Below are 8,421 nucleotides of genomic sequence, written 5' to 3' on the forward strand. Positions count from 1 at the left end.
AAGTTTCCGTGTTGTCCCCTCCTTTGTGCTCATGTCCAGTACGGTGGCTGAAAGAGCATTTAGAATCGAGGGCGGCCTGGTGGTCTATGGATGGTGCTCGAGATGATCCTGCCTGCGTGTAAACTCTGAGTCTTTGGGTGATAGGGCGCAGCTGACTCTTCACATCACACATGCATCCCGTCTGCCTGAGAGAAGACAGCGGCCTGTCATCAGGAAGACAGTGTGACTATCAGTTTCCCTCTGTCTGTCACCTAGTTAGTTCTAAAGAGGGGAGGGGAGGGGTTGCTCCTGTATGTCAAGGGCCGTACTGTAAACTATTAACCCTCCATTAAAGTTTCTAAAAAATCTGTTTAAAGATCATTTCAAATATATTATCTGTATTCATAAAGCCTAGCTCCACACTCCTTAAATGGAAGTTTTCTTGCTGACTTCCTGAATTTTCTGGACAGTGGATGCAGAAGCCCCATGCCTTGAGAAGCCTGGGGCCTCTCTCTCTGGGTCCCTTTGGCTCTCTGGATAGCCTGAGGACTCGAGGAGTGACGGCACCCTCTAGTGGCTGACTTCTGTCAAGATTTTTCTTTTTCTTTTTTTTTCCTTTTTCTTTTTCTGCTATTGCCTAGTAAATTGAAAGACAATTTGTTCTTTACGCAACTTCACTGCTGGCAAACAGGAGCAACTTGACCTGACTTTGGTAATTACTTCACTACTCTTCTTCTTGGAGATAGTCTCCACTTGGACAATTATGTGCTCACATGCATAAAGCACAAGACTTGGCATTGAAAAACAGCGGGATTAGTATCCTGGCCTTAAGCAGGAGTAATGATTGCCGTTTCTTTTCTCTAGACCTCAATCTGATGTGACTGATGAGAGGATTAAAATAAGCAGATGTGTTAAAGCATCACATGAGGTACACCCAGAGAAAAAGGCACACATTAAGCAAGCAGTCTCTAAAAGGACAGACAGCTTACAGGTTGTTCTTACTTTGGGTGTCAGAGACGCAGCTTTGTCAGTCAGATGGGATCCAGGTATATTAAGATAATCATAAGGGCACTGTGATTTGTAACAAGTGGTTGTCATCTTTATACAGTATCGAGTTAAATGTTCTACTTGGAGAGTTAAATCAGCCCATGTCTATGCCCTTAGCAGATCTTCTGGGCACATCTTTGTGGAACTCACAGTTCTTCTTCTAAGAAGCGAAGACTACCTTTAGCCCATGTAATTTTAGGATGGATGAGAATTCATATTAGGCCAGCAACAGAACCTAGAATCTCATTTGAACAGAACTTGGTATATTAGCTTCCTACAAGGTTTTGGGGTTTGGGGGGACGCTGGAACCAACCTAAGTGTTTTGCATTGTTAACTCAGGATGTCAAGATACAAAACAGCATCTGTCTGTGATCTAAGCCTCTGTGGCCTCAACTCCAAGAAGAGCCATTGTCCTCCTTGCACTGGGACTATGTGGGGGGTGGGAACCAGACTGGGCGCTGGAAATAATGTTCTTTCATCCGTGCCACACAACTCCATGCCTGTGTACCACCACTGAACATGTGCAAATCACCCTCTGTCCACAGAGACCACCCCAACTTTGCAAATTAATGTCCCCTCAACTCCCAACAAATGGATCTTTCTGTTTCACCATAGTTCTCAAACAGTGGTAGCTCTCATTCCTGATTCTACCACCTGTTAGCTTTGTGGCCTCGTGCAAGGTGTTTGAGTGAACCGGGCTTGAGTAGTCTCATCTCTAGGAAAAAAATAAATAATTTCTACATGGGGGGGGTTATCATAAGGAGTATGTGAGATCATGTAGGTAGAGACAACAGAAATGTAGAACTTAATGTAGTTGGCAAGTGGTGACTGCTGCTGGTAATGTTGATATTTTAAGTGTGTCTTATTTCATATCTGAACATATTTACTTGAGCTGCTTACATCCTGGGGTTCAGACATCCTCTCATTGCTGAAGAAGAGAAAGTAGTGGGAGGACTTACACAGCCCTGTTCTAGTTCAGTGTCATAGCTGTACTCATTTGTCATACAGTCACCAAGGGCGCGATGCTTTTTGCTTATTTACTTACTTATTTATTGCCACTAGGATTCTTGTTGGGGCCCAGTGCTTATACTATAGCTCCCATTCCCAACAGGCTTTTTTATTCCCTCCAAGGTTATCACTGGGTCTCAGTGTCTGCACTATAAATCCACTGTTCCTGGTGACCATATTTTCCATTTTAGTGGGCAGGACAGAGAGAAATTGGGAAAGGAGGGAGATAAGAGAGTGAGAGAAGGAAGACACCTGCAAACCCGCTTCATCACTCGTGAAGCTTCCCCTGCAGGAAGGGAACAGGGGCTTGAACCCAGATCCTTACACTTAGTACTATATACACTCAACTGGGTGTACCACCACCCAGCCCTTCCAGGGTCTCATCTCACTTGCCACTGCTCTGAGCTGTGTTTCTAGACAGCACCTGCTAAAAGCCATGGAGCCAGTCTTGGCTTCATTGCTCTGGGTTGCCTGCAGGTGGTTCTTTGAAGCCACATGCACCGGCTAAACTAATGTATTCCCTGCTAGGCTTCCATGGGCCCACTGGCTGCAGATTACAAAGCATGTTTCCTCACCCAGAGATGCTGACTCAAGGCAACCAATTTCAAGAAAGAAAACAGATAAAAATCCCTTTTTTTTTTTTTTTTGTCTCCAGGGTTATTGCTGGGGCTTGGTGCCTGCACTATGAATCCACTGCTCCTGGAGGCTTTTTTTTTTCTTCCCCTTTTGTTGCCCTTGTTGTTTTATCATTGTTGTGGTTATTATTATTGCTGTTGTTATTGTTGTTGGATAGGATAGAGAGAAATGGAGAGAGGAGGGGAAGACAGAGGGGGAGAAAAGACAGATACCTGCAGACTTGCTTCACCTCTCGTGAAGCAACCCCCCCTGCAGGTGGGGAGCTGGGGGCTCAAACCAGGGTCCTTACGCTGGTAATTTCTCTCACTTTAAAAAAAGTTTTTTAAAATATTTATTTATTTTCCCTTTTCTTTCCTTATTGTTTTTCATTGTTGTTGTAGTTATTATTGTTATTGATGTTGTCTTTGTTAGATAGGACAGAGAGAAATGGAGAGAGGAGGGGAAGACAGAGAGGGAGAGAGACAGACACCTGCAGACCTGCTTCACCTGTGAAGGGACCCCCCCCTGCAGGTGGGAAGCTGGGGGCTCGAACTGGGATCCTTACGCTGGTCCTTGCCTTTTGCCTTGTGCTTTGCGCCATATGTGCTTAAGCCGCTGTGCTACCAACCAACTCCCTAATTTCTCTTTTTTAAGGATTGCAGATGTGTGTCATGAAGGCTGACTTCCCATGGACAAGCATTGCTAGCTGTCCCCATGTCATTCTCTCCTGCTGGTCTCCACTGAGGCCTCAGATAAGCCAGCTGATCAGAGAGACATGAACTGAAGTCTAGTGTTTATTACGTTACACTTGTAACCGAACTTTAGGTGTCATATCTAAAATCTAGCTTTTATTAGTATTTTAAATATGTATTACTTTTATTTAATAGGACAGAAAAATTAAGAAGGGGGAGATAGAGAAACAGCTGAAGCACTGTTTCACTGTTTGTGAAGCTTCCTCCCTGCAAGTGGGGACCGGTGTCTTTAACCCAGGTCCTTGCACAGGGTACTCAACTACCTGGTCCTACTTTTATTAGTATCTATTCGGTGTAAGAGAGAGTTTAACTCAGGTTTAGAAAGGGGGAGTTTAGAGTCACCTCCTTTATCTACAATCTCTGACATTGACTGAATGTTTACTATGTGCCAAGCACTGTTAATCTTAAGAATTGGGATGGTGAGGTTCTGAGAGGTAAATGGACTTGAATGAAGCATGCATAGCTGGGGGACTGGGTAATGGTGCACGTGGTAGAGTGCACACATTACTGTATGTGAAGACCTGGGTTCAAACCCCTGGTCTCCACCCAGAGGGGGAAAGTGTCATGCTCAGTGGAGCAGTATTAGTTTATCTCTCCTCTTTTTCTCTGCCCCTCTCTTCCCCTTCACCCTTCTCTCTCTCTTTCTCTCTCCCATTCTCTCTCTCCCTCCCTCTTCTAAAATGGTTGCTAGGAGCAGTGTGCTCTGGCTTCTAGGTTCAGTTCCCTCAACTACTAGGGCAGTGAGAGCTCAGTAAAAGAGGTAGGTCACACAGAGATACTAGAGTTGGGATCGTTGAAATAATAATAAAAAAAAAACCAATGGACAAGTAGTAAGCAAAGTCCATATTTACAGGTATGTTTTCTCTAGAGTCATAACTTACACTCTGACAAATGTCTTTGATCAGGAGCCAGGTGGTGGAGCAGTTAGTAGAGTACATATGTTACTATGTATGAGGACCTGGGTTCAAGCCCCTGGTTCTGCTCATGGTGGAGGGTGTATGTGTAGGGGACGCTTCACAAGAAATGGAGCAGTGCTGCAGCTGTCTCTTCTCTCTCTCCTTTACTTCCTTCTTTCTCTATCTCTAACCATCTGTGGAAAAAAAAAAAACCCAAGTAACCAGGAATGTTCTACTCATGCAGGCACTGAGCCTCAGTGATAACCCTGATAGCAAAAAAAAAAAAAAAAAAAAAAAAAAGGTCTTTGATCATGCATCCACACTACATGTGTATATAGGGATTATGCAGCAGTATGTGGTTACATGTAATGTATAAAGGCAGATCAGTAGCAACAACAATACAACAACAGGGTAAGTTGTTTTTGAAATGCAAGGCAAAATTTGACCTTTTTGCATTATTCCGAGGAACAGTCCATTTTCTGAGGAAGAGTGAAGGGTAAATGTCAGGTGGCTGAGCCACAGAATACTGAAAAGGTTAAGGCCGAAACAGAGCATTGCTGTAGTTCCTTTAGTCTGAGCCATGAAAATAAGCAAGCTTATTTCACTCTGAGCTTACTCAGTGGTGATAGTCTATTTTCAGGGACAATGATTAGGCCAAAATTGCAGAACTGAGAAGTTCAAGACCCACTTCTTGAATGTCATTGTCAAAGTTTTATATAATGAGTTAGGAAAAAGAAAACATGATGTTCTGTATATTTCCCAGACGGCCTGCCTGCCTATCTCCTGTTCACTCACTGTTCCTGCAGCTTATGAATAGACAGTGATAAAATCCTGTGGCTTGTAGGGCAGGCAGTAGAAAAAAAAAAGTGACAAATTCTTAGATTTTTGCACACATCAATTTTCTCATGGATATTATTTTAGCACTCCAGATCACGTAATATTTAGAGAGTGCTATGACTATCAGAACATCTGACCTCCTGTGATGGGGGTTGTGGTATGGAACGACAATCTTGTAACCTACTGTTAATCACAAATTTTAAAAAGTACATTAAATTAAAAAAATAATAGATGACCTCCTAAATAGGTATGCTTCCCTTTGCCAATGACCATTTAAAATATTTTCATGAAAGCTTGAAAAATATGAATCAGTATCAAGATGATTCACTTATATTAGATATATTGACTACCCAGCAGGGCACTGATAGTAAAATTATATGTATAGTTTGTGTCTGCAGCTGTTTACTCAAGTTTTTTCACAAAAAGAAAAATCTCTGCAAATAGTTGATTAGCAAAGGAAAGCATTTTGCCACCCATGATCATCAAACTTGCTGTGGAGAAATGTTTTGAATTGTGTCTGTGGAGACTTTCTGGTGACAGGTGTTAATACAGAGTAAAGGAGAAAATGCAGCCATTCTAACAGTTCAGGAAACAATGGGTTTGTCTGAATTACCCAGGTCTTTCATGGAGTTCCTGGGGTGCCACACCCCCACGCCCACCCCCAGCCTGTCTTGGTTAAAAGTAAAGGCCTGGGATGAGAGTGTCTTGTATGGTTTAGCTGACTTTTCAGCTATCATCCATGCAAGGAAGGTGGATCTGATGCCTCTACAACCCTTGATTTATTTATTTAAAAACTAGAGCACTGTTCAATTCTAGTGTATGATGCCAGCCTAGGACCTTGGACCCTCAGGCAGGAGAGTCTTTTACAGTACCCCTGTGATCTTTTTTAATTAATTAATCAAGTTGATAGGACAGAAATTTAGAGGAGGGGGAGATAGGGAGAGAGAAAGATAAGATACCTGCAGATCTGCTTCACCACTTGTGAAGCTTCCCGACAGCAGGGGGAAATGGGGGGCTTGAACTTGGGTCCTTGTACATTTCAGTGTGCACTCAACTAGGTGGTGACCTGGCCCCTAACCTTATAATTTTGTAAACCACTATTAAGTCACTTATAAAAATGTTAGTTAAAGAAAGCCTTTTATATAATCACCATGCTATTTCCCCACCCTTTCACAACCTCTGAGTAACTTGCTCATTTGAATAGCTAATTAGAGAAGGTTCTTAAGGATAACGCTAAGCTCCAGTCAGGAATTCTTCTTTTTTTATTATATATTTTTTTATTCTCTAGTGATTTAAAATGTACCAAACAGCAGAGATTCAAACTACACTGGAGCTCACGCCTATCACCACTCAGCAGACACCTCTCTCAAACCTTGCCTGGAATCTTGTGAAGGGAGACTTCAGGGTGAAGATGGAGGCTGCCTCTGCTTGTGGAATCAGAATCAGTCCACTCTTTGATCCTCAGAGAAATGCATCTTCCTTGGCATGGAGCTAGAAACCTTGCTGATGGTGGTACTGTTGGGGGTTAGCCAGCCTGTTTGGTTGGCAAACAGTCTCTTATTTTTAGTTGACAGCTTGGTTCCTTTTGACTATTCCTAAGACACTAGATTCCTTCCTGTTGGAGCTCTGGGTGGGGTAGTTTGCCCACATAAAGTCAACACATTTGCCCCTGACTCAGTCTGTTCTTCTTGAGAGTCAAACCACTTAACTGGCTCTTTCTCTCTAAAGAATGTTCTTAGTGTCCCTGACTGAGTGCCAACTTTCAGCCTTGCTGACAGTGACCACACTCCTTTCACAGGTGCCTCTTCCTAATTCTCTTTTATATCTGAAGCCCTTTGTAATCCAAACCTTCTCTTTAGACTCCCTTGGCTCGTTCTGTGGTCTGCCCCTGAGATTATAAGTAACAGAACTCAGGTTATCAGGCTCTATGCATTTTTCCTGACCAAATGACTTAAATGTAAGAGACTAGAGAGAGAGCTCACCCTGTAGGTCGAGTGCCCTGCCATGTGGGTCATCTGAGGTTGAGCCCCAACACCATATGGGAATGCCAAAGCACTGAGGGGAGGCTCTGGCACTGTGCTGTTTCTCCTTCCTTCCCCCCAGTTGGATGAAAAAGTTTCTCTGAAGGAGATGAAATCATGCATGCACAATGCCCTGACTTGGAAAAATAAAAAACAAAAGATTAAAATATAAACTTCGAAGGAGACAAGCACATTCTAGTCTCATTGGTCAAGGCCACTGTGAAGACACCTGCCATGAAGTAGGCTTAGGCTTGTTTCTGACTCTGACACTGTGCATGCATGTCACTCAACTTCTGACAACCTATCTTCTCATTGCTGAAAGGAAGATAATAGCATTTTGTTGGACAGTCTTTATAAGCATTGAGTTGGATGATATTAGATAATGTATAAGAGGCCTATATTCCTGTGGCCTCTACACAGTAGGTATGCAGGGAGTGCTTCTCAAATTGTATGCAGTCTTGTTTATTCACGTGGTTGCAAGTCCCCTGAGATTAGACACTTGTTTGCTATTCATTTCTGTCCTTGCAAAGTTTAGGAAGATAATAAGATTCTGGTGATTCACTTTCTATACCTCGTAGAACCATGCTGCATTTGTGTGATTTCTCAGTTTCATAGTAACGAGGAAAAGCACAGAGGAAAGTGAGGCACTGATGTAGGAAACAGGCTTCGTTTTGCTTCTTGGTGATAGGAGTGGACAAGGCTGGGCCAGCAGAATGTGGACATCACTGGTGTACCTCCTGGTGGTATCCACGTCTCCAGAATACACCAGGTCTGAGAAGAACAATGTCACAGTGACAGCATTTTGTATGAATTCCTCTTAGCTTGTTAACCACTTTATTTTAAAAGGGTTAAGCTGCCTGCAGTGTGAATACAGGATGTAAAGCTGGTGGTCTTGAGATGCTTGTTGTGTTTATTAATCCTCTGGCAATACACTTTTTAAAAAACTGGTTAGAGACAGAAATTGAGAGGGGAAGGGAGACAGAGAGGGAGAGAAACAAGAGACATCTGCAGCCGTGATTCACCATTTGTAAAATGCCCCCCCCCCGCAGGTGGGGAATCTGTTAATTTAAAGCAGTGCATGCAGCTGATGCTCAGTCAGTGTTGGTAGTCTGGGTAGTTGAACAAAGGAACCTTCATTCCTTTAGTTGTTTTAGATAGTGCCTCACACTGTCCTTTTTTTTTTTTTTAATTTTATTTATTTCCTTTTGTTGCCCTTGTTTTATTGTTGTAGTTATTATTGTTGTTGTCGTTGTTGGATAGGACAGA

The sequence above is a fragment of the Erinaceus europaeus genome, chromosome 20 (assembly GCF_950295315.1).
Source record: "Erinaceus europaeus chromosome 20, mEriEur2.1, whole genome shotgun sequence".
Taxonomy (NCBI): domain Eukaryota; kingdom Metazoa; phylum Chordata; class Mammalia; order Eulipotyphla; family Erinaceidae; genus Erinaceus; species Erinaceus europaeus.